Here is a 27003-nt window from a genome sequence, read left to right on the forward strand (position 1 = left end):
ATGTGAAAGTTGGAAACAAAGAAGAAGGATCAGTAGTTGGAAATATGGTCTTGGTGACAGAAACAATGCCGGAGATCGAATGATAGAATTTTGCAAGACTGACTTCTTCATTGCAAATACCTTCTTTCACCAATACAAACGGCGACTATACACATATAGGGTCGCTATGAGTCGGAATTGACTCGACGGCAGTGGGTTTGGTTTTTGGTTGGGTATACACATGGACATTGCCAGATGGAACACACAGAAATCAAATAGACTACATTTGTGGAAAGAGATGATGGAAAAGCTCAATACCATCAGTCAGAACAAGGCCTGGGGCTGACTATGGAACAGACCATCAATTGCCCATATGCAAGTTCAAGCTGAAACTGGGGAAAATCAGAGCAAGTCTACAACAGCCAAAATATGACCTTGAGTATATCCTACCTGAATTTAGAGACCATATCAAGAATAGATTTGACGCATAGAACACTAGTGACCAAAGACCAGGCAAGTTGTGCAAGGACATCATACATGAAGAAAGCAATTGGTCATTGAAAAGACAGGAAAGAAAGAAAAGATCAAGATGGATATCACAGGAGACTCTGAAACTTGCTCTCGAACATCGAGCAGCTAAAGCAAAAGAAAGAATTGATGAAGTTCAAGAACTGAACAGAAGATTTCAAAGGGCGTCTCGAGAAGAAAAAGTATTATAATGACATGTGTAAAGAGCTGGAGATGGAAAACCAAAAGGAAAGAACATGCTCGGCGTTTCTCAAGCTGAAAGAACTGAAGAAAAAATTCAACCCTCGAGTTGCAATAGTGAAGGATTCTATGGGGAAAATATTAAATGACGCAGGAAACATCAAAAGAAGATGGAAGGAATAAATAGAATCATTATACCAAAAAGAATTAGTCGACGTTCAACCATTTCAAGAGGTGGCATACGATCAGAAACTGATGGTACTGAAGGAAGAAGTCCAAGCTACTCTGAAGGCATTGGCAAAAAACAAGGCTTCAGGAATTGATGGAATATCAATTGAGATGTTTCAACAAACATATGCAGTGCTGGAGGTGCTCACTTGTCTATGCCAAGAAATATGGAAGACAGCCTCCTGGCCAACTGACTGGAAGAAATCCATATTTATGCCTATTCCCAAGAAAGGTGATCCAACCGAATGTGGAAATTATAGAACAATATCATTAATATCACACGCAAGCAAAATTTTGTTGAAGATCATTCAAAAACGGCTGGAGCAGTATATCAACAGGGAACTGCCAGAAATTGAGGCCAGTTTCAGAAGAGGACTTGGAACCAGGGATATCATTGCTGATGTCAGATGGATCCTGGCTGAAAGCAGAGAATACCAGAAGGATGTTTACCTGTGTTTTATTGACTATGCAAAGGCATTTGACTGTGTGGATCATAACAAACTATGGATAACATTGCGAAGAATGGGAATTCCAGAACACTTAATTGTACTCATGGGAACTTTTACATAGATCAAGAGGCAGTTGTTTGGACAGAACAAGGGGATACCGATTGGTTTAAAGTCAGGAAAGGTGTGTGTCAGGGTTGTATTCTTTCACCATACCTATTCAATCTGCTGAGCAAATAATACTAGAAGCGGGGCTATATGAAGAAGAACAGGGCATCAGGATTGGAGGAAGGCTCATGAACAACCTGTGTTATGCAGATGACACAACCTTGCTTGCTGGAAGTGAAGAGGACTTGAAGCAATTACTAATGAAGATCAAAGACCACAGCTTTCAGTATGGATTGCAACTCAACATAAAGAAAACAAAAGTCCTCACAGCTAGACCAATGAGCAACATCATGATAAACGGGGAAAAGACTGAAGTTGTCAAGGGTTTCATTTTACTTGGATCCACAATCAACAGCCATGGAAGCAGCAGCCAAGAAATCAAGAGACACATTGCATTGGGTAAATCTGCTGCAAAGGACCTCTTTAAAGTGTTGAAGAGCAAAGATGTCACCTTGAAGACTAAGGTGTGCCTGACCCAAGCCATGGTATTTTCATTCACATCATATGGATGTGAAAGCTGGACAATGAGTAAGGAAGACCGAAGAAGAATTGATGCCTGTGAATTGTGGTGTTGGCAAAGAATATTGAATATACCATGGACTGCCAAAAGAACGAACAAATCTGTCTTAGAAGAAGTACAACCAGAATGCTCCTTAGAAGCAAGGATGGCGAGACTGCGTCTTACATACTTTGGACATGTTGTCAGGAGGGATCAGTCCCTGGGGAAGGACATCATGCGTGGCAGAGTACAGGGTCAGCGGAAAAGAAGAAAACCCTCAATGAGATGGATTGACACAGTGGCTGCAACAATGAGCTCAAGCATAACGATTTTAAGGATGGCGCAAGACCGGGCAGTGTTTCGTTCTGTTGTGCATAGGGTCGCTATGAGTCAGAACTGACTCTACGGCACCTAACAACAACAACAAATTACATCCAAAGAAGACAGCCACTTAAACTAATTATTGCCAAACAGGAATGTGGGCCCAGTGTTGCCAGATCTTCCGATGGTTCAAAAGAACCAGAAACCTGTATTTTAGTGTGAAATCTCCACTTTTTAAATGATGACAGTTAATCAAATACTTAAAAAATAAAACATTGTGCAGACCAAATAAAGCACACGTGCTCACCAACTGGCTTGGCGCTATCGATGCACAAGTTCTGTTTTATATGGTCAGCTCAAAATAGGACACAGGTAACTTATCACACTCAAAGCAATGTTTCCAAGGGGGTTCGATGTGAAGATCCCATTAGCTGGAGTCACCAGAACTCTCAGTCCCCCTCACAGCACACACCCCGTTGTCTTCCCTACAAACTCCCACCAATTTTTAACAGTGAGAGACAGAAGGCTTAGTAGAAAGGATTGGGGTTTTGAAATCAAACACATCTGGGTTAAAACCTACTGCTACCTCCTAGCATTGCTTAACTTCTCTAAGCCTCAGTTTCCTCACCTGCAAAATGGGAATGCTAACTCCTACCTAGGAGGGTTTTAAGAAATAAAGTCATTGTAAGTGAAGCACTTGGCACATAAAGAATAATAGACTAGGAACTGCCCTCCCCATAGAAAGGCACGAGTCCTGAAAATCTACAGTTGTGGTACAGAATGTTCTTAAGCTGACACCACCAAAATCTTTGTGGAATGAAACCAAACCCATTGCGGTCAAGTCAACTCTGACTCATAGCAACCCTATAGGACAGAGTAGAACTGCCCCATAGAGTTTCCAAGGAGCACCTGGTGGATTCAAACTACTAACCTTTTTTTTTTTTAAATAATTTTTATTGTGCTTTAAGTGAAAGTTTACAAATCAAGTCAGTCTGTCACATATAAACTTATATACACCTTACTACATACTCCCATTTACTCTCCCCCTAATGAGTCAGCCCGCTCCCTCCTTCCAGTCTCTCCTTTTGTTACTGTTTTGCCAGTTTCTACTATTGACCTTTTGGTTAGCAGCCATAGCTCTTAACCACTACACCACTAGGGTTTTTGTGGAATAAGGAGCTTAAAAACAATTTTTTTTTTCATTTAATAAATAAGGATGGGAAATATAGCTCTGCAGGAACCCAGGTCTTCATGCTAATGTACCTGCCTGTTAATGTGGTCCAGAATTGTCTAAGTTTGTAGAAACCAGCACTAATTAAAAATCATTGACATCAATTACCTGAGTACTCAAGAACTCTCTCAACTTTTGAAGCCATTTTGTATATGCACATTATGACACAACACTGAATCAAGTACATGCATGCCAATTCTCCAATGGCCTAAAAAAAAAATTAACCCTGTAGCTCAGGGAGACAAGCTCAGGGAGACATGGCTGAGAAAACAAAGCCCTGTTTGCAAAGTATAAACTGCAATGCTGCCCCCGCTCTGGTGTGAACTGCCAGGGGGCTGCAAGTGGAGAGTCCTATGTCCACTGACAAATGCAGGGGAACAATTGCTGCAAAAGGGAATCTCACAGCCACTTCCAATAATGCCCTTCTCTTCCAACTATCCCAACACCCCCCTCCTACTTTTCAGGAAGGAGTCAATCAGTGAAGGTTCAGTAGGCTCTGAGTGAGGGAGGCGCGCAGAACACTTGTCTTTATCCTACACAACACTTAGACTTTCAGGAAAGGAGTAACCTTAAAACGAAACACACAAACTATGATTCCCCCAGGACCTGGGAGGTCCCTCTACTGCTGGGACCAGAGCACGGTTCTACTAGCAGAGAATTCTACATAGGAGTCTACAGCCGTGAAGTTTAAAAAAAAAGAAATCTGTCTCTGATTACCTGTAATCCCCTGTACTCTCCCCAAAAAGAGCTGAGCTCAGGCATCCCAGATTTGTCTGGGACTATTCCTCTTGCTAAGAAACCCTGGTGGCGTAGTGGTTAACAGTTTGGCTGCTAACCAAAAGGTCAGCAGTTCAAATCCACCAGGCACTCCTTGGAAATCCTATGGAGCAGTTCTACTCTGTCCTATTGGGTCACTATGAGTAGGAATTGAATCAACAGCAATGGTTTTTTTTTTTTTAATTCTTATTGCTTAGGTCACTGGGTGGCACAAACAGTTTGCACTCAGCTTGGAGCCAACTTGATGGCAACTAACAATGATGGCAACTAACAACAACAACAAAAACTAACTGAAAGTTTGGTGGTTCAAATCCACCCAGCCCCACCTTGAAACAAAGGCCTGGTGATCTACTTCTGGAGATCTAAGGTTGTTGTTATTGATGTTAGTTGCCATCAGATTGGTTCTGACCCATGGTGACCCTGTGTGTGCAGAGTACAACTGTTCCATAGGGTTTTGAAGGCTATGACTTTTCAGAAGCAGATCACCAGGCCTTACTTCTGAGGCACCTCCAGGTAGGTTCAAACCACCAACCTTTCAGTTAGTAGTTGATCACTAAACCATTTGCACCACCCACAGGGCATTTCCGTAAGATTACCGCCACTGAAAATTCTATGGAGTGCAGTTCTACTCTGAAGCACACGAGGTTGTCATGAGTTAGAATCCACTCTACGGCAACAGGTTTAGCTTCTTTTTTTTTTTTTTTTGGCTTTTATTCCTATTGCTTATGTTCCTGGGTGGCACAAATAGTTTGTGCTAGTCTACTAACCTAAGGTTGGCAGTTGGAACCCACCCAGCAACATCATGTAAGAAAGGTCTGGCAATCTGCTTCCATAGAGATTACAGCCAAGAAAACCCTATGAAGTAGTTCTATTTTGTAACACATGGGATCCCCATGAGTCAGAATCAACTTGGACTGCAATGGGGTATTCCTATTGCTTAGGCCCTAGTGGCTCTTATAACCGGTTTCCTCTGGGGAGATCCAAGCACTGGACAATCACGTATATCCTTCACTGCCAAGACTCGCCTAGTAGGCAGGTAATCAGTAATTATTTACGCTATTTTCTAGATTTAAAAGAAAGTTGGGGAGAGTCTAAAATAGGTGGGACATAGCTCAAGATTCACCACTGTCTTAGTCATCTACCGCTGCTATAGGAGAAATACCACAAGTGGTTGGCTTCAACAAAGAGAAGTTTATTCTCTCACAGTCTAGTAGCCTAGAAGTCCAAATTCAGTGTGTCAGCTCCATGGGAAGGCTTTCTCTCTCTGTCAGTTCTGGAGGAAGGTCCTTGTCATCAATCTTCCCTTAGTCTAGAAGCTTCTCTGTGCATGAAACCCTGGTGCCAAAGGACACGCTCTGCTCCTGGTGCGGCTTTCTTGCTGGTATGAGGTCCCCACGTCTCTGCTCTCTTTTGTATCTCAAAAGAGATTGGCTTAAGACACAATCTAATCTTGTAGATTGAGTCCTGCCTCATTAACATAACTACCACTAATCCCGTCTCATTGGAAACTCTATAGGGCAGTTCTACTCCGTCCTATAGGGTTGCTATGAGTTGGAATCGACTCAATGGCAACAGGTTTGGTTTTTGGGTTTTTTTTTTGTTTTGGACTTTACCAAGTATGATGTCCTTCTTTAGGGACTGGTCCCTCTTGGTAACATGTCCAAAGTACATGAGACAAAGTCTCACCAACCTCGCTTCTAAGGAGCATCCTGGCTATACTTCTTCCAAGACAGACTTGTTCACTCTTCTGGCAGTTCATGGTATATTCAGTATTCTTCACCACTGTCATAATTCAAAGGCATCAATTCTTCTTTGGTCTTCTTTATTCATCGTTCAGCTTTTGCATGCATAGCACGCAAATGAAAACATCATGGCTTAGGTCAAGTGTACCTTAGTCCTCAAAGTGACGTCTTTGCTTTTCAACACTTTAAAGAGGTCTTTTGCAACAGATTTGCCCAATGCACTATGTTGTTTGATTTTTTGACAGCTGCTTCCATGGGCAGTGATTTTGGATTGGAGTAAAACAAAATCCTTGACAACTTCAATATTTTCTGTTTATCATGTTGTTGCTTTTTGGTCTACTTGTGAGGATTTTTGTTGTCTTTACATTGAGGTGTAATCTACACTGAAGGTTGTAATCTTTGATCTTCATCAGTAAGTGTTTCAAGTCCTCTCTACTTTCAGCAAGCAAGGTTGTATCATCTGCATAACACAGATTGTCGATGAGTCTTCCTCCACCTTCTTCTCCATGTGGTCCAGGTTCTCAGACTATTTACTCAGAATACATACTGAGTAAGTATGGTGAAAGAATACAACCCTGAGGCGCACCTTTCCTGATTTTAAACCATCATGCAGTATCCCCTTGCTCTGTTCAAACGACTGTCTCTTGGCCTATTGTGTAAACAGAGGTTCATTATCCTATTTTCTTGATGTTTGTATATGTTTAAAATTTTCCATACTAAAAACATTTTTAGAGGGGTGCATGGGAAGAACACAGATAAAAACCTGAACACAAAACCAAGTGTTCTTCACCCTCCCCTCTGTGGTTGGGCACAGACAAACCCGGGAAGTTCTAGGACTCTAAGATCAACAGCCTAGAGGGTACATGAGCTCCCAGAGCAGAGACTGTATCTTCTAAGCTCTATGCTCAATATCCTCAACAAAATAACCTTTTAAAAGTCCCACAGAACTTCTCAAAATTATTCTGACAGGACCCCACTTCCCTTCTTGGCCTACAAACCCTTCTTCCTCCACAAATTACCCCTACAGGTTCATCCCACTACAAGGGCCTTTACTTCCTGCTCCAAACTACTGTATTGAGCAATCCAGTTATCGAAAACGCTCCAGGGAGCCGACAAATGCCTGGGTGCTGCTGGCTTGCTTAGTGGGTTCTTCCTCCTGGGTGCCAGATGTGAAGGTACTGCTACCACTTTAAAGGATACAAGGAAAGCTTTATAGTTTCTTCCTCTTAAACTCTTCTCTTTAACCTCAGTTTGCTTCTAATAAGTTTTTTTTTTTTTAATAGTCTAACACTAATTTTTCAACCTGAACACTGTTAACCTTTTAGACTAGAAAATTCTTTGTTGTGGGGGGCTGTCCTGGGCATTATAGGATGTTTAGCAGCAATCCAGGTTTCTACCCACTAGGTACCAGTAGCACTAACCAGACCCTAAGTTGTGGCAAACAAAAATGTCCTCAGATGTTCCCTGGGGGGCAAAATCACCACCAGTTGAGAATCACTGGTCTAAAAGATATTGAAAAACCAAGGCCAATGTTATACTGGAATTACAGTTTATTTCACATACACTATTAGCCAACTTTTGTCACCTTGTAAATTTGTAAATATAAATAAGAAATGTTACATCCAAAGTAAGAAGCACATAAACAAGAGAAAAATGAACTTATAAAACTCGCAACCATTAGTTCTTTGTCATTGTGGTTTCCTGTGTGTGATGGTTAATTTTATGTGTCAACTTGGCTAGGCTATGATTCTCAGTGTTTTGGCAGACACTGGACTGGTTCCACTGTTCCACAATGTAATGTAATCACTGCCCATGATGTGATCTGTTGTGATCAACCAATCAGTTGAAAGGGGAGTTTCCTTGGGCATGTGGTCTGCCTCCAGAATATAAATGGCTATTCTGCCAGAGCTCTCTGTCTCTCACTCCTGTCCTCTTCTCATCACCTGACCTCCAGATCTTGGGATGTAAGCCTTCAGAGGTCTCTGGCCTGCTGCCTGACCTGCAGATTTTGAATTCACCAGCCCCCAAAATCCCATGAGCAAGCAGAGGTCTCCAGCCTGACACATGACCTAGGGACGTAGAACTTGCCAGACTCCACAATTTTGTGAGCCATTTCCTTGAGCCATCTAACAGTACATATATATATACACATATATATACATATATATACATATATATACATATATATACATATATATACATATATATACATATATATACATATATATATATATATATGGAGAGATTTACTTCAAGGGAAGTAGAGAGAACCCAACTTCACTGTGTAAATCTAATTGGTTTTCTCCAAATTATCCTGTTTTCCAGTCAAATGGTAATCAAAACACCCCCCAAGCCCTCTTCTAATTGCCATATGACCTGCGTTTAAATTGGAAAGCAACCCTTGCAAAGCCCAATGGCTCTCTCAGCTATAGCCATACACTTCCCTGCTGGATCTGCAACACATATTTAACAGGTGTCACCAGTAGACAAAACCTCTCAAAAGAACATTTCCCAACGAAATCAGAAAAAAAAAAGTGTCTCTAATGTGTCTTGCTGGTACATCTCCAAAACAGTCACACTCTAGCCCCTTCTCTACATAATCAGCTGAAGGAGGCATCATTCACACCCAAAATGCTCCATGACTAGAACCCCTAGTCCCAATTCCCCCTTTAAGACTTGGAGTCAGAAAGACACTCCAGCTGTAGCCCGCCCCCCCACTCCCTCCCTCCTTCATCTCAGAAGTAAGAATAATGCCAGGTTCCCAACTTGACCAAGACACACAACATGAGGTTAAACAGGCCAGAGCAAGAGGCTGCAACACCCATGGGGAAATACTGTGATTTTTCTTCATTAGGCAGAGGGAGTTTCCTGCTACATTGAAATGATACCCTCCCTTCTTGAGAAGAAAGAAAATCTGTTTTCTTGTCTGCCGAGGCCTCACCTCAGCCAGAGTCTATTATGCAGCTTTGGGGGCTGTATGTGCAAAACTGCCTCTCCTCCCCACCCCACCAGACTTCCCAGCTCCACTCAGAGGTTCTCACAAGCCCCCAAGGGAGATGTTGACTTGTTCCTTCTCTCTGACACTTGTGGACAGGTAGTTGCTGGATGCAGGGAGTTGTCTTCTAGGGTCCATTCCTGCCTCTGCAATCCCATGCCACCACCCATCTCAGCCTGTCTCACCTCCATCCTAAATTCTGGCCAAGACTTCTGAACTGGTCTCTCTGGTTTAGCCTTTCCTTTCTAATCCAGGTTTCATCCCAATGCCAGATAAATCTTTTCAGAGGACAAGCCAGAATGGCCCAGAATCCTTCTGTGGTTTTACATCCCCTACCACTGGATACAATTCTAGCTTCTCAGATGCACAGATTTGTGAAGCCTGCCGAATGCTCTGACGGTATCCCAGCAAGTGCTGGACAGGCACTGGGAGGGAAAGGTGCACAGCAGTGGGTGGATTTATGATAATTTATGATACCAAAGCTGTGGTGAAACCCATGTGAAACTGTTCACTACAGATAGTAAGTAAACACAGTTAAGCCCGTGCATGCCTTGCTTACTGGTTAATCTGCCCCTGGACATTACCCACTGGACAGATGACAAAGGGAGGGAGAGGAGAGTGCTAAACTAAATGACTCTTTTTAAAGTTTTCTTTCAACACTGACTTTCCTTGACTCTGGGGACTCCTTGGTATTCCACTCAGGTCCTGCCATCATATGAACCCAAGCCTCCTGCAAAGTGACGCTGAACTGTGCCCCGTAAGTGCTCTTTATGTAGGCCTGACCCCTGTCCATAGGATAACTTTTCTTTCTGCTTTATTGTTTTAATTTCAAAAGTAACACACACTTGCTACAACAAAATAAAACAATACTAACATGCTTAGGGAAACCCTGGTGGCGTAGTGGTTAAGTGCTACTGCTGCTAGCCAAAAGGTCGGCAGTTTGAATCCCCTAGGCGCTCCTTGGAAACTCTATTAGGCAGCTCTACTCAATCCTATTGGGTTGCTATGAGTAGGAACTGACTCGACAGCAGTGGGTTTTTTAGTGGGAACATGGTTAAAGTGAAGTGTCTCAACCATTCCACTCCCATGGGTAGCCATGGGTAGCAGTAAAGTATATGTCCTCCTAGTCCTTTTCCAGAAACCCTGGTGGCGTTGGGGTTAAGTGCTATGGCTGCTAACCAAAGGGTCGGCAGTTCGAATCTGCCAGGCGCTCCTTGGAAACTCTGTGGGGCAGTTCTACTCTGTCCTATAGAGTCACTATGAGTCAGAATCGACTTGACGGCACTGGGTTTGGTTTAGTCCTTTTCCATGACACACACACACACAGAGCACGCACACTCCATTCATTTGACACTTGATCTTGACTGTGCCTTAGGGAGGAGGATATTTAATTCTTATATGCATGGACTTAACTCTGCAGTTCCCCAGGATGTTAAGGTTAGTTAGTTCATCTGCTAGCCTTCAACTGCTGTTATTCCACTGATGAGGAAATGGAATGCAGGGAGATCAGGTATCTTGCTCAAAATCACAGATTAACTGGTCGCAGAGTTAAGGTCAGAGCTGGAACTCATAACCCAGTGCTTATTATTACAGTGTAAAGCACTCTTCTCCCCATAGTATGGAATATAATGTTGTACAGCCAGCAGGAAGAAATAAATACGTGCTGAAAGAATCATCTGCTGAGGCAGTATAGTACAGTGGTCAAGCACTCAGGCTGCCTAGGGTAGAATCTGGCTGTAATTTACTTAACTGTATGCCCTGGGTCAAGCAGCTGGGCCTCAATTTCATTGTCTGAAACCTGGTGATAATAATAGTACTTTCCTTATAAGATTGTTGTGAGGATTAGATAATTCAGTATTTGTAAAGCACTCAGAACAGTACCTGGTACATATGCTAATAAGAATATGCTGGCATTATCATCATTATAGCTCTAATATAACCTCCAAAATACATATGTATGTGTGTGTGTGTGTGGGTGTGTGTGTGTGTTCCTTTTAAAAATTTAAGGTGGCAATTCAAACCTAAATCTTTTAGCTATGAACCATGACCAAACAGAAATCAACACAGGGGAAAAAACTCATATGATATTAGTCCAAAAAATATTTAAGTGACACGGTAATTGAACCATTACTACGGGGAGGAATGACCTCATAAAGAGTTCATAGATCAAAAGCATTTTAACACCTACTGCACCAAAGAATAAAAAACTTTAACAGCCTCTAATAGTAATTACCTAAGTAAAGTGGGCTGCAAATCTGTTAGACAATTGTTTTTGCCATGATAATATTTCTAGTAAATTGCTGCTTCTATACTAAAAAGTTCTAGTGTTGCAGAACAGACATACTAATAGAAAGATTATTATGGAAACACTATTAAAATGAATTAGATATTATTAAAGATTCAACACTACGACACTGCCTGATTACAAGAGATTTCAAGCTGTATTGCTGAATGGGCAGATAAAAGTGCTAATTAAGCCCACTCTTTTTTCTTAGAGGATGTCCCTAGGCAGGTCTGTAAACCACAGGTAGCAAGAGGTCTATGGACCAAATGAGGATCCAGTAATGCCAACCCAGTTGAATACAGTCCTACTGAGAAGCAGGGGAGAGCACAGGAACCACCAAGGTTTTCTGTACCGGGGAGTAGGGGACGGGGAGGGGTATCCTGATAAACCAGGCAAGTACCCAAACTTATTCAAACCTCGGTTTTTTCTTTAAATGCTTTATCAAAGACACTTCTATTTCCTCTTTGCTTAACTTGCCATACGTAGACTGGCGACCCTCAATAAACAACACAAGCAGGAAGAGGCAGAGAAAGCCTTGCCTTATTACCAAAGCCTTCTCAGGCAACCAGAAGACAATGAATAGCTCTCCCCGCAGCTCCTTGATCCAAAGCATCTTTCACCGCAAACAGCCTAAAGCTCTCAGTGGTTTTGAAAGAGTTGTTAGACTAAAGGCATTAGCCAGGCGTTTCAGGGTCTATTTTCCTTCCCCACCTTGTTAATTAACTAATCAGGGATGGCAAAGTACCTTACAAATATAAAGTGTCAGGGAAACGCTAATTCACCTACCTGGTCTAAATGTCAATGCTAAATTAAGAAAAGGGGGAAGAGCGAGAGACTGAGCTGTCCCCAGATTGCTGCAATCCAGGACTCGCTAACGTAGAAGCGAAGAGACCCGTGTACCCTGCAGCAGCCTCTGGTCCCAGAGCAGGGCTCTCAACAGGACTTCTGGAAAGGAAACCTGGACCGGGGCCACCCCAGGGCAAAGGGAAGCGCTGCTAGCGAGGCGCATCCTCGCTGCTCAGCCCCCATCTCCCCGCTTCTCTCCGATGTCAACAAACCCGGACCACAAAGTGAAACTTTCCGGGCCCCGCTGTCGCGCTGGGTCTCTGCCCTCTGCCCGGGCGCAAGTCGCGGGGACAGGTGGGGGCTGGGGCTGCGGAGAGGACCCCCGCCTCCAGCTTCAGCGATTGTGTAACCCGCCTGGGAGGGGAGGACTCAGGACCAGCCCCCAAGCCGGGATACTGAGGCGCGGCCCGAGACCCCGGCTGCTGGCGCGGCGCCCCGAGGTGTGGGGGGGATGGGGAGAACTGTCGTCCCGCCCCCCGGGACCGCCCCCGGGCGGGAAGGGGAGCCGCGGCGCTGACACAGCCCGGAGGGGGCGCCCGCGCAGCACACCGATCCTGAGGCGGGGGGCACGAGCGCTCTGCAACCGCGGCCGGCCTTACCTGCGCGCCGGGCCGAGACGGCAAGAGGCGGCTCGGGATGCCAGGGCGGCGGGTGGCAGGGCTGGCAGTCACCGGGGCCACAGCATGTGAGGAACCGCGGCAGTGGCGGCGGCGAGCGCGGGACTGACAGCCCCAGGCCCCGCCTCCAGGCCCTTGGCCCCGCCCCCTCCGCGGCCGCGCGGTTAGCCCCGCCTCCTCCGCCCACCACCGGGGTCAAGCTCGGTCCACCGGCCCGAAGGGCGGGTGTACTCGCTTCCGATTGGCCCGGGCGACACCCGCCCCGCCCACTCCCCGCCCCCTCTTGGCAAGAGGGCGGCGCGTGCGCAGTGGCTGCGGAGGGCAGCGGGTTAAGCTGAGCGCCGGGGTTCTTGGTAGCCGACCGCCGGTACCGTGGTATCTTTCGTTATTCCGGACGGCGGTGAACCCTGGATGACCTGAGGAGCAAGAAGTCAAACTCCAAACTCTGAGGTGCCCTTATTCACCTATAAAAGGGTCTACGGGAGAAAACTAAACCCGAATGAGCCAGGCTGTAACCAGAGCAAAACTGAGCTGCAACGGAAAACGAGCCAGCCAGCCGAACCCAGATGCGGTTCTCGGCCCGCGCGCCGGCTCCCACGGGCCTCTGGGGCTTTATTCATGCGCTAGGCTCGCTCCCGGGTCACCAAGTGCAATGTTTGTGCAGAGGGTCTAGTAGTTGTGACGCGGGGTTAGCGGTTTTCGGATTGGGCCAGAGAAAATGAGTGATGCTGAAGAAAGTGGCCCTTCTCCTCCAGCGACTTCCCCCTCCTTCCCCAGCACCCTCTTTCCCTGTTTGTGTCTTCCACCTCTCCCTCTGCACTGGCTCCGGTACCTGAGGCCTGTAAACAGAAACAGGTCTCCCATCTAAAATCAAGTGAGACCCGGCAATTTCACGCCTTCGTGGACCCAAAAAACAAGTGCCTACACATGATTGATTATAGCAGGGTTATTCATAATAGCCAAAAAGTGGAAACAACCCAAACGTTTATCAATTGATGGGTGGATAAATAAAATGTGGTACATCCATATCATGGAATATTATTCAACCATAAAAAGGAATGCAGTACTGATCGTGGATAAACCTTGAAAACGTTACGGTAAGTCAAAGAAGCCAGTCACAAAAGGCCACACGTCCTATGATTCCATTTATGTGAAATTTCCAAGACAGGCAAATCTATAGAAACAAAAAGATAGATTAGTCATTCCTAAGGGTTGGAGACCCGGGTGGCATAGTAGTTAAGCATTTGCCTGCTAACCAAGAGGTCAGCAGGTTGAATCCACCAGGGGCTCCTTGGGAACCCTATGGGGCAGTTGTACTCTGTCGTATAGGGTCACTATGAGTAGGAATCCACTCGATGGCAATGGGTTTGGTTTTTGTTTTGTTTTTTGGGGGGTGGGGGAGACTAGTAAACCAAAGACAAAAACCAAACCCAAATCGAGTCTGATTCATAGGGACCCTATAGGACAGAATAGAACTGCCTTATTAGGGTTTCCAAGGAGCAACTGGTGGATTTGAACTAACAACCTTTTGGTTAGCAGGCAAATGCTTAACCACTGTGTCACCAGGGCCCCAGGGGTTGGTAAAACCAAACCAAACCCATCACCATTGAGTCAATTCTGACTCATAGTGACCCTATTGGACAGAGGAGAGCTGCCCCATAGGGTTTCCAAGGAGCACCTGGTGGATTCGAACTGCTTACCTTTTGGTTAGCAGCTATAGCTCTTAACAACTGCACCACCAGGGTTTCGCAGGGGTTGGTAGGAGGGAGGAAATGGGGAGCTAATGGGCTTGGGTCTTCTTTTTGAAGTGATGAAAATGTTCTGGAATTAGATAGTCATAATTTCAAACATACCAAGAATTGTGCGGACAGCCCAGGACTGGCTAATGTGTTATTCTGAGATTGCCATGAGTCGGAGCTGACTCCATGGCAACTAACAACAACAGTGATATAAGAATCACTTGGTGGTGCAAATGGTTACACTCTCAGCTGCTCCCCAGAAGACTGGAGGTTCGAGTCCACCCAGGGACGCCTGGGAAAAGAGGCCTAGCGATCGATCTACTTCTGAAAAAATGAAGAATTGAAAACCTCATGAAGCACAGTTCTGCTGATATACATGAGTTCTCCATGAGTCAGAATCAACTTGATGACAACTAGAAAAAGTGATTGCACATCTTTGTGAATATACTAAAAACCACTGAACTGTACACTTTTAAAGGGTAAATTTTGTGGTATGTGAATTATATCTAAATTTTTTTTTAAATCAGCTGAGCAAAAGAAAAAACCTAGCTCCCTTGGCACTGTACCCGCCCCCGCCTCCTGCTACCAAGCAATTTCCCAGTCCTTCTCATCCCCGGTACTTGCAAAGGTAGCCCACACTTTTTTATCCCCACTTCCTCCTCTGCCATTTACATATTGTTGTTGCTACAAGCAGTTAATTCCTGGAAAAGAGAAAGGGATCTCAATGAGGGATATTAACAAGCATTTTCCCAGAGAGATGAGAAGTGAAAACCCAAGCTTGAGACATCTGATATAGGTTGCCCAAAAACTTATCTAATTCTGCAAAATGTTCCAGAAAACTGCTAAAACTACAGTAAGCCCAAGGGCATTTATTTGAAGGATACACTCTCAGTCTCTAAAATGTACTTCATTCTCTTGAAAACCTTCACTGCTTAATGAGATACAAAATTAAGTAACTCAGGCAACTGTCCTCATTATTTCAACTAACTGGCTAGCTCTGTATTTGTACATATTTTAAATCATAGCTGAAGAATAAACAGAACATAAGTAAATCCACAGTTCTGTTTCTGCTGTGAAACATGTACTAATTCAAGTGGGATTACATAACTGTCATATACAGATATTGAATGAGGAGAGCAGGGTTCTACTTCCCGTTTGGCCATGACCAGATGTTTGACTTTGGATAAATCACTGCCCTTGAACATTTGCTGTCAGTATCCCCAGGATCCATTCCTTCATTAGTCCACCATCATAAGCCCAAAATTTCTTTAGGAAACTACTTTTTCTCCATTCTAACCTATGTGGTCTTACTGTTGTTAACCTGACCCCCAAACTGAAGGAAATTGCTTAAAGCAATCATTCTATCACATCCCCCTGGCCACAATAATTAGTTCAAGGACAGACATGAAACCCAGTTGGGCAGTGAGATTCCAGAAGACACCTGCAAGAGCTTCTGACAATGAAAAGATTGCTCTCCCCAATGTAACTCCTGTTAATGATGGAAGATCTAGGACTAGTGCATCCACAATGAGAGAGACTAGATTGACAGTTGAGGAATACTGAAGGTGGCAGAATGAGAAAATGAAAGGAATCTGAGTCTCAGTTACATTATTGAGCAGCTAGATCAAGCCATACCTGAAACTTACATACCTGTATACTTTTCAGTTATAAAAAAAAAAAAAGCCAATAAATTCTTTTCACTTTTAGAATTTAGTTTTCTGTCTATAACATTAATACAATAACAATCTCTCTGGTGTCCATTTGTTCCTAAATAAAATAAAGGTAATATAAATAATCTCTTAAGATTTCTGCCAGCTCTTACATCCTGTGAGTCTCTGAAGGCTACATATACTCATAAAAATGTAAGTGCATTATCATTTACCAGTAGACAGTAAGGAAAGTAAGACTGTAGTTTAACTCAACAAAAGATGACTGAGACTAGAAATGCAAGTAGAAATCCTTAATCTTTGACCTGTACCGCGAGCCACCCTAAACTTCTCACTCTCCGCATATACTTCAGCTACTTGTTTCTACACTCTAAGAACAATGTGGAAGATGGGGAGGAGTCCGAGGAGGAGGCATACAAGGCATCCTTGTTTCAAAAGACTTTGGATTCAAAAACAGATCCCAATTTTATTGGTAGTGCCCCGTGACCTTGGACCATAGCCCAGGTTCTGATCTCTTCTACCCAAACTCTTTAATCTGGATTTGATCTGAGCACTCTCCTCTGCCCTCTTTTCCTCCCCAGTGATGATCCCTGAATCATATATTTAACTTGCCAGCCTCCCTTTATGTCTTCAGTCCCAGCACTGACCACCTTCAATCTACTGGAAGTGGTGATATGTTAGCGAGACAACTCCAGGCAAAGCATGGATTCATTTTTCTGTAGCAACAGGACCTAGAGGAAGGAGACAGGGGTTGCTTATTGAGGTGAGAGAGTCATTTAATGGAAGAAATTAAGCACCTTAGAAGCCTGAAGGGTTAAGCAAATTGATACACCACACTACCAATTATGTGCAAAAGGTTTCACATATCTGGCTTCCTGGATATGTTCCTGTAGTGGTTAAGAGCTACAGCTGCTAACCAAAAGGTCAGCAGTTCGAATCCACCAGACGCTCCTTGGAAGCCCTGTGGGGCAGTTCTACTCTGTCCTATAGGGTCCCTAAGAGTCAGAATCGACTTGACAACAACAGGTTTGTTTTTTTGGTTTACGTAGCCCTTTTAAAATAAGGCATTTGACATGGAATTAAAATCAACATCCTAATTTGAAAAGGCATTCCCTGGGTCCTTGTGAAGTATTGCACTGAGACACTGGGGCCATACCTGGAGGCCCTGGGAACCTCAGGAAGAGGTGATGTGGAAATAATCCAGGCAGTTTAGCAGAAGATCAAGTTCTGCTTCCCAATCTTACTGGTTGATTACTTTTCTAGAAATAGTTGGAAATTAAGGGCATGCTGCTGGTTAAGTTTGCTCTTTGTTCTGGCTTTGCAAGACTCATGGGAAAAGACAGGTCTTCGGCACAGTTTTTGTTTGTTTTATGTGTGTGTTTGTGTGTGTGTGTGTTTGTGTGTGTGTGTGTTTGCTCTTTAGGTGAAAGTTTACAGAATAACTTAGTTTCTCATTCGACAGTTTATAAACGAACTGTTTTGTGTCTTTGGTTGCAATCCCCACGATGTGTCGACCCTCTCCCCTTCCCCTTTCCGGGTTCCCTGTTTCCATCCGTCCATTTTTTCTGTCCCTTCCTGCCTTCTTGTCATTGCTTTTGGGCACATGTTGCCCATTTGGTCTCCTATGTATGATTGAACTAAGAAGCACGTTCCTCACATGTGTTATTTTTTGTTTATAGATTTGTCTTATCTGTGGCTGAAGGGTGAACTTCAGTTCTGAATTAAAAGAGTATCCAGGAGCCATAGTCTTGGGAGTTCCTCCAGTCTCTGTCAGACCAGTAAGTCTGGTCTTTTGTGTGTGTGTGTGAATTTGAATTTTGTTCCGTATTTTTCTCCTGCCCTGTCCGGGACCCTCAAGTGCGATCCCTGTCAGAGTGGCCAGTGGCAGTAAGCGAGCACCATGTAGTTCTGGGTGTGGGCTGATGGAGGCTGTGGTACTTGTAGTCCATTAGTCCTTTGGACAAATATTTCCCTTGTGTGTTTGGTTTTCTTCATTCTCCTTTGTTCCAGACGGGATGGGGCCAGTAGATGTATCTTAGATGGCTGCTCACAAGCTCTTAAGACTGCAGATGCCATTCACCGAAGTTGAACGTAGAACAGTTCCTTTATGAACTATGTTATGCCAGTTGACCTAGGTGACCCTTGTAACCATGGTCCCCAGCCCTCAGCCCCAGTAACTCAGTCCCTCAGTGTGTTTGGATGTGTCTATGAAGCGTCCATGACTTTACCTTGGTCAAGTTGTGCTGAGTTCCCCAGTATTGTATACTGCCTTTCCCTTCACCAAAGTTAACACTTATCCACTACCTAGTTAGTGATTTCTCCTCCCCAACCCTTCCCTCCTTCATGACCATCAAAGATTTTTTCTTTCTGTGTGTAAACCTTTTCTGGGTTTTTATAATAATGATCTCATACGGTATTTGCCCTTTTGTCACTGACTTATTTCACTCAGCATAATGTCCTCCAGGTTCATCCATGTTGTGAGATGCTTCCCGGATTCATCATTGTTCTTTATCATTGCCTAGTATTCCACTGTGTGTGTGTACCATAGTTTGTTGATCCATTCATCTGTTGATTGGCACTTAGGTTGTTTCCATCCTTTTGCTATTGTGAATAATGCTGCAATGAACAAGTGTGAACACATGTCTATTCTTGAGACCACTCTTATTTCTCTAAGGATATATTCCTAGGAGTGATATTGCTGAATTATATGGTATTTCTATTTCTGGCTTTTTAAGGAAGCACCATATTGTTTTCCATAGTGGCTGTGCCATTTTATATTCCCACCAGCGGTGCATAAGAATTCCAAGCTCCCCACAACCTCTCCAACATTTGCTATTTTCTGTTTTTTTGAGTAGTGCCAGTAATGTCAGGGTGATTTGATTTGCATTTCTCTATTGGCTAATGATCCTGGGGATTTCCTCATGTCTTTGTTAGCTGCCTGAATCTCTTCTTTGGTGAAGTGTCTGTTCATATCCTTTGCCCATTTTTTAATTGGATCACTTGTCTTTTCGTTGTTGACGTGTTGCAATATTCAGCACTGGTATGGCACAGATGTTTCTCTGCCTTAAAGGGATAATGATCTGCCCATGCCAATATGAGAGAGAGAGAGAGAACTCAACTGAACTAAAAAACTTTCTTCTAGTCTAACCCCTGTCTCCTACCCAGCCCTCTTCCACTCTGCATTGTTTTTAATCCTACAGAGAGACTCAGCTACTCTCTGTCTTCACTGGGGATTCCCAGATCCATCGACATGCCTCTCTATACTGTGGCATCAGCAGGGAAGGGTTTGAGCAACCACTGCTAGTTCCCTGTCCTGTGCTGAGATGAGGTTTTAGAGGCAGGGAGGAGACAGATCACAAACAGCCTATAGTAGGAGAAGGAGTAGGAATAATAGTAAGGCGGTTGGATTTTATTCTGATTTGAATGGGAAGATGCTCAAGGGTTATAGGGGTGAATCTGGCAGTGAAAGAAATTAACAGAGCTGTAAAAGAATCATTTGACCTTGTAGTCCTTCTTGGACCATCTGTTCTCTCCAGCTTGGGGAAGTGATGGGGATGGAGGAGAATGGGGATGGAGGATGCAGGCAGAGCAGAGGATGCTGATTCCAGAAAGGCGAGAAGGGCAGGCATTTGGGTTATACACCTTTTCTGGATTTTCCTGGTTGTCATCAATTTGCTGTATTGTGTGTGTGTGTGTGTGTGTGTGTGTGTGTTTCCTTAGCTTGTCTGTTTTCCATTAACCAGCATTCTAACACCTTCCTATTTTGTGAGAATCCAAATGGGCCCCCCACCCTGTTATAAATCTTGGTTATAGGTGTGGGCCTTCCTCCCAATCCACAAAATGAGTAGGCCAGAGACTTTATCTCCATTGCCCGCACCCCACCTACCAATCACAGTGGACCTTAAACATCTGACCTAGACTCAGCTAATGGGATACTCCTTCTGGGACGTTGGATCATGAAAAGTGATGCAAAGACACAGAAGCAGGTGAGAGATCATTCATAATAGCCTTGCCACCGAGGATGTGAGTCCACTGGCAGCAGCACCGTGCAGAGTCTGGAGGCCTTGGCATTGAATGTCCAGTGGCAGCGGTACCTGGCAGCATCTTTATCAGGTTGGCCCTGAGGGTGACCTTGGCTATGGTAGCTGATGCCTGGCCTGTTGTTCTGGTTATTTTTTGAACCTGGTTCTCCAGCCTCTCTTCAATTCTCAAGCCACCTGATATCCTTCCAATAAATTCCTTGACTGCTCAAATTAGCCAGAGCTTATTTTCGTTACTTGTAACTAAGAAGCTTCGTACATTGATGTAGCCTCACCGAAACAAAAATAGGTGGTGCGTTCCAATTAAATGCCTACAGATCCTTGCAAAACCGAAGTGCTGTCTGCATCTTGATTCTTTTGTATGTGCGTGTTTCACTTTAAACATTACAGGTGTGAAAACAAAATGCATTTCCATGCACCGAGTTATTGTAACTATGGTGATGGGCAGAAAGAGCACTGTCCTGGCAATTAGAAGACTGGGCCACAGCTAGTTGTACAACCTTGGGCAAGTCAGTTTGTTTTCTGTTCAGGTTGGGATGAACTGTGAGCCCTTTCCCAGTGCTTAAGACTCTGTGATCCAAGAAAAGTGAAAGAAATACTTTATATTAGCACCAAGCCTAGAAAACAAACTATTCTCTCTCACAAAAGGCTCCATCTGCTTCACTGTCACATATCTAAGACAACTTCAGTTGTTAGTCTTTATTTCATCTATTAATAATTCACAGCCTTGTAGACAAGCACAAGAGGTAACACCAGCCTCATCTCCCAGTGGGCTATGTCATCTGCAGTAATAATAATAATAGCTCATGCTTGGATAAGACACCGCTCAAAGAGCTTTACCTGTATTAGCTCATTTAATCCTCCCAACAGCCCATGAGGTAAGTGATATTATTATCTTCACTTTACAGATGAGGAAAGACAGGTACAGACAGAGTAAGTAATTTGCCCAAGGTCACACAGCTAGTAGGTGATAAAGCCAGTATTCAAACTCAGACTATCTGGTTCCAGGTTCTGCGTTTTTAACTATATGTTGTATTACCAAACCTGCATATATCATAAAATAAATAAAATCAATTGATCATTAGTTTTACAGACCGAGAGATGGTGGGTAGGTGAATAGAACTGTCATTTCTTTCATCCATTCCACTGCATTTGATGCCAGCAATATACTTTCCAGATGAAGATTAGAGAGCTGTGATTCATGGTATCAGCTAGCATCTAGTTCTAGCCTTCTCTTTGGCCTCCAAAAAAGCTACATCTAATCTTTATCAACACAAAAAAATGATTGTCACATTTTATACTTCACTAGAAGATCTGGCAAGAGAATCCCACACTTCCTCTGAGGGCTGGTCCCACTGTTTAATGTGTTTAATGGCATCCCATCACCAAGGAAGTCCTGACCTAGGTCCTCTTTTACAAATGGAGGCTTTCAATCTTCACCCTGACTTTGAGGGAGAGGGGCATTGAGAAAAGTTGGGTCAATATTTATTCTGTGATGATCCTTCATGCCAAGTGCCCAGACTGCCAGGATCTGCCTGTGTTTGGGCAAATTATTAATATTTCTTCTGAGCAGTCTCCTCTGTGACAGTCGTTCACTCAGCCACCATTCATGGCACCTGTTTTGAGGCAGATACTGAGCTGAGCCCTAGAAGCAGGGAGGATTGGAAGGATAGCTGAATGGATGAGTGTTCGGCAAGTGGTTCTCAGCATGGGTGGAGAGGGAGTCAACCTAAATGAAGCTTTTCCGAAATGAACTGGATCCTGATATCCCATGTGAGCTCTGGGGTCAGGGCTGGCAGATGGATTTGGGGAACATGTATTTTGAAAAATCTTTTCCGAATATGTCTCACCTTCTTTATCTTCCTCACCGTCACCACTGCTCACCCCCCACTCTGAGTGCACTTATTCTTTGAAATCATTGAAGTTGATGATCTCTAAGGTCACTTCGAGCTCTAGAATTCTGTGGCTCATTCATTAGTGTATTTCAGAAAACAGCATTTATTGAGTGGCTGCTGTATGCTAGGGGGCAGTGGTGGCTCAGTAGTAGAGTTCTCCCCTTCTAAGTGGGAGCCCCAGATTCTATTCTCAGCCAGTGCAGCTCATGCGCAGCCACCACCCCTCTGTCAGTGAATGCTTGCGTGTTGCTATGATGCTGAACAGGTTTCGGCAGAACTCCCAGACTAAGAGAGACTAGAAAGAAAAGCCTGGCAATCTACTTCCAAAAATCATATGGAGCACAACAGTTCAATTCACAGGGTGGCACAACACTGGGCAGCTTTTTGTTCCTTTATGCGTGGGGTTACCGTGAGTCAGGGACCAAGTAGATAGCAGCTAACAATAACAACTCTGTGCTAAGCACTGAAGACACAGAGCTGACTAAGACCCAGGTGGACACAATCCCTGCCCGCCGAAAGGCTTCAGTGTGGTTCAGGGAGACACAAGCAAACCGACAGTGTCAATACAGCATGAGGAGCCTGAGATGCAGAGATGCACAGAAGAGCATTTTATGAACTGAACATCCCAGGTGAAAGTTCAAACTTCTCTAGAATAAGTGATTCCTTCACCTTCTTGTCCAAGCTCCTATTTCCTGATAAATACGATATTATAAACATCTGACAAGTTCTAAACCTCATGCAGCTACCTCCCTTCTGGTTTCAGATGCAAAACACATTCTCCCTTCAGCCTCAAGCCCAGTCCGAGCCCTTGCATGCTAACACTTCTCTGCCGAAAGGCCATTTTAATGAGGAACTTGGTTCAGGCATCAGCTTTAGAAGAACATTAATATTCATGATTAGTATTTGTAAAAACCTTTATTTCAAGCTTTTGTTTCTGTTGAGGGGGGAGTCTTAAAATGGCCAGTAATTCCCAATTCTTGTTTATTCTAACCAGACATCTATTTTCAGAGTATTTTCTCTTTAGCTTCCATGATTTCGTCAGGGTTGGCAAGGAAAGTTAGTTCTGCTCCTGTCCAAGTGTTAAATGGATACTCATGTGTCTCTCTGCCACACTGGTATAATTAATTTTATTGCAAATAGCGTTTTTCTTTTTTCTCCTTTGCATGCAAATATGGTACCCTTTCAGTGTTTGCATAATAGCAGTAATTCTTTCATTTGTACAAAAGGACATGCATTATTTTGGCAGATAGATGGAGCTTTGATGGAGAGATTATTACATTTCCAAAAGCAAAGAGAATAAATCAGAATTTAGCCAGACGCTGACTAAACACCCCCTCCCCCAGTTGCACTGATCACGGGCCAAGTGTCTAACACACTACACTTTCCTTCCAGAGAACAAACCAGGCAGAACAGCATGACCACCTTGCTGGCTATTCTGCTTATTTAGCCGTCACCACAGAGCCATTCTCTGCCCTGCTCTTTGGACTGTATCACCTGGGTTCCCTTGCCCTCTGGCCTCAGATTGGGTTTGGCCAATGGGAGGAACCAGCATGAGAACAGAGAGCAGGAGTAGAGAGGTTGAGGTGGTTATTCCCCCTACTCCATGGACTGCCTGAAGAATGAACAAATCTGTCTTGGAAAAAGCGTAGCCAGAGTGCTCCTTAGAAGTGAGAATGATGAGACTTCATCTTGCTTACCTTGGACGTTATCAGGAGGGACCAGTCTCTGCAGAAGGACATCATGTTGGTAAAGTCGAGGGTCAGTGAAAAAGAGAAAGCTCCTCAATGAGATGGATTAACATGGTGGCTGCAACAATGGCCTTAAACATAGCAACAACTGTGAGGATGGTGCAGGACTGGGCAGCGTTTCATTTTGTTGTACCCGGAGTTGCTGTGAGTCAGAACTGACTTGATGTTGCCTTTAAAGACATTACATCTCTTGCAACGGTCAGGCAGTGTCTGTGCTCCTCTTAGACCGCAGCAAGACCACAGCTCCCATCCAGTAGTCCCTCTTCCTCAGGCCCAGCTCTCACTCGACTCTAGAAATTTCCTTTCTTCTCCTTACTGCTTCAGGCTAGTCCCTGGCAACTTCGCCACCCTTGTTGGTTAACCCTGACCACATCTATGTCCTTCCCTTTAAACTCTTTTGAGTGTGCCATCTCTATCCTTCCCAGACGCTGACAGAACCACCACATTCCCAAGACTTCACTTAGCTCATTTGTTTCCCCCAAAACCATACCAAACCTTTTGCCATTGAGTTGATTTTGACTCATAGTGACCCTATAGGACAAAGTAATACTGCCCCATAGGGTTTCCAAGAGGAGGCTGGTGAATTCGAACTGCCGACCTTTTGGTTAGCAGCCTGAGATCTTCATATTGGGCCACCAAGGCTTCTTGAGATCCATTGTACTGAGAAAGTAATAAAAAAAACCCAAACCACTGGGCTGCAGGAGCATCTATGTGTTGCCACAGAGTTCTTAGAAATTCTCAGAAAGCAAGTGAATCATTTTCATTAGGTTGTGTTCAGCTTCACTGCAGTTCTGTAGGTGGTTGATATGTATTGGTTTTTCTGCCTGTCACTCTGCCACCTTCTTCTGGTCACAGCCCCCTGATTTTCCTTGAAGAGCTACCTCTTCACTTCTCTCAGTACATATGGACTGGGTGGGGTTATTCTCACTGTTAGAGTCCCTGGGTGATGCAAACAGTTAACATGTTCAGTTGCTAACCGAAAGGTTGGAGGTTTGAGTCTACCCAGAGGCACCTTAGAAGAGAGGCCTGGCAATCTACTTCTGAAAAATCAGCCACCGAAATCCCGATGGAGCACAAGTCTACCCTGACACACACAAAGTTGCCATGAGTTGGAATCAACTCCACGGCAACTGGTTTTATTCTGACTTTCAGCTCCGGAGGGCATATGAGACCCAGGCTTGGCAACTCAGGATATACTTCCTCCCAGGCTACAATGATTGGTTCAGGGATGGGCATGTGATCTAAGCCAGGCCAATGAGAAACAGTTGGATGGAATTGTGGGACTTTTGCTGGAGCAGCTAGGGAAAAGGTACTTTCTGGCCTCTGAAGTTACTGAGGATGTAAACCAAAGTTTAACAGCCATCTGCCACGAGGGGCAGAGCCTGCCCAAGAACTAAACAGTCAGACAGGAAGCACAGCCAAGAAATGAAGAGGAGAAAACTAGATTGGGATGACTTCATTTGAGCCCTGGATCAGGCCTTGCTTAGACTTTGCAGTTACATAAGCAAGAAAAAAAAATCTGTGTGTGTGTTTGTTTGCCTAACCTAGGTTTCTGTCACTTACAACTGAAAGAATCCTAACTCGCACATTAAAGATAGACATTCTTCATAAACTAGGAGATATCATGGATTGGGTAAGAGGGAGGCAGAGAAGAAAACAGAATTTACGTTTCTGCAGCATCTATTGTGTGTTCTAGAATACAGCAAATATAAACGTAGGTTAATCTATTTAATTCTCAAAATAACTTTGCTCAGCTAAGTTGAGGAACTTGCTAAGTGCCACACAATTAGTGAACAGCAGAGTTAAGTTCAAACCAAGGACAGTCTGTTTGCAGTAATGTTATACTCTTTCCACTCTAACGTGCTGCCGTTTTCATCATGACCTCCATACTCCCTCTCCTCATTGTTGTTACTGTTACCATCACCATCTTCAGGAAGCTCAGTGAGGATTTGGACCATAAGGGCAGAAAGCTGAGTTTTCTAGCTGCCAGGAAACACAGACCCTGAAATACCTACATGAGTATGCAAATCACTATAGCATGAAGTAGAGAGTGGGAAGTGCCAAGAAAGAGGAGAAGTGGAAATTACTTCCATTTGAGGGACTGGAAGAATTTGGACCTTTAGATATGGTGGGAGAGAATCCAAAGAAGGGAAAGAGTATGAACAAAATCATTGAAGTTAGGAAGCCCAGATCATAAAAAGATTCGGTTTTCACATTTACAGACTAATGTAGTTCTCCTAATTCTCCAAGTTTCTCTCCTTGGCTCCCTTCACTGTTTCCTTTTGATGTTCTTCCTTGGCAATAACAAGACCAGAAAGTGGATGGCTTCGAGTCCCCCACTTACCACAGCGCTTGGCATGGTCCCTCTAAACCTCACAGCAGAGAGGGGAGAGTGATTCAGCCTTCCAATGTGGATATATATATTCTTATTCCTCTGTGGAGTTCACCTTGAAGGCACGAGGAACAGTGAACTGGTGACCATGTTGGCTGGTGTTAAAGGTCAACTACAAGCCTCTGAACGTGTCCTTAAAGTCCCAGCATGTCTAGGCTCAAATCCAGCTCCCAAAGAAAGAAGTGTCATGTGTTCTAACATTGACACTTGTTCCAAAGGTGATGAGGATTCAGCCGTGGGGACACAGCCCTTTTTCTGTCTTCAGCAGAAACCCTGCCCTTGACCTCTCCTTTCCCCTATAGTTGTCTCATTACTCCGTGAACAAGTGACAGGCTTTCGCACATACATCAATGCCTCCTTTTAGCATACTTCCTCCCTACATCCATCAACGAAAGGTATTGCACAGATGCTAAACCAGGCAGACAGACCAACCCCCTCAGTCGGTGTGTTTGCCAAGTAAAACACACCAAAAAATGGTGCACTATTTTTAAAAGCAAGTTAAATAAGGTAGCTTTAAACCTGAGTCTTCTGGGATTATACTGAGTCCCTAGGTTCTTAGTTTTATGAGCCTCAGGGACCAAGCAGGTTAACTTTAATTGTTTAACTAGGCCACTTAAGCTACTGAGCCTTTGTCTAATACAATATTTATAGGCATTGCATCACCACATAGTTGAACTGTTC

At 44.0% G+C, this 27003-nt stretch overlaps 1 pseudogene; it reads right to left on the minus strand.

The window, feature by feature from the left end:
* The window catches only part of LOC111752067 (tigger transposable element-derived protein 1-like), a 557455-nt pseudogene extending 543994 nt beyond the window's left edge, over window positions 1-13461 (minus strand).
* Between the last annotated feature and the right edge of the window lie 13542 nt (window positions 13462-27003).

Source organism: Loxodonta africana, chromosome 3 (assembly GCF_030014295.1).
Source record: "Loxodonta africana isolate mLoxAfr1 chromosome 3, mLoxAfr1.hap2, whole genome shotgun sequence".
Taxonomy (NCBI): domain Eukaryota; kingdom Metazoa; phylum Chordata; class Mammalia; order Proboscidea; family Elephantidae; genus Loxodonta; species Loxodonta africana.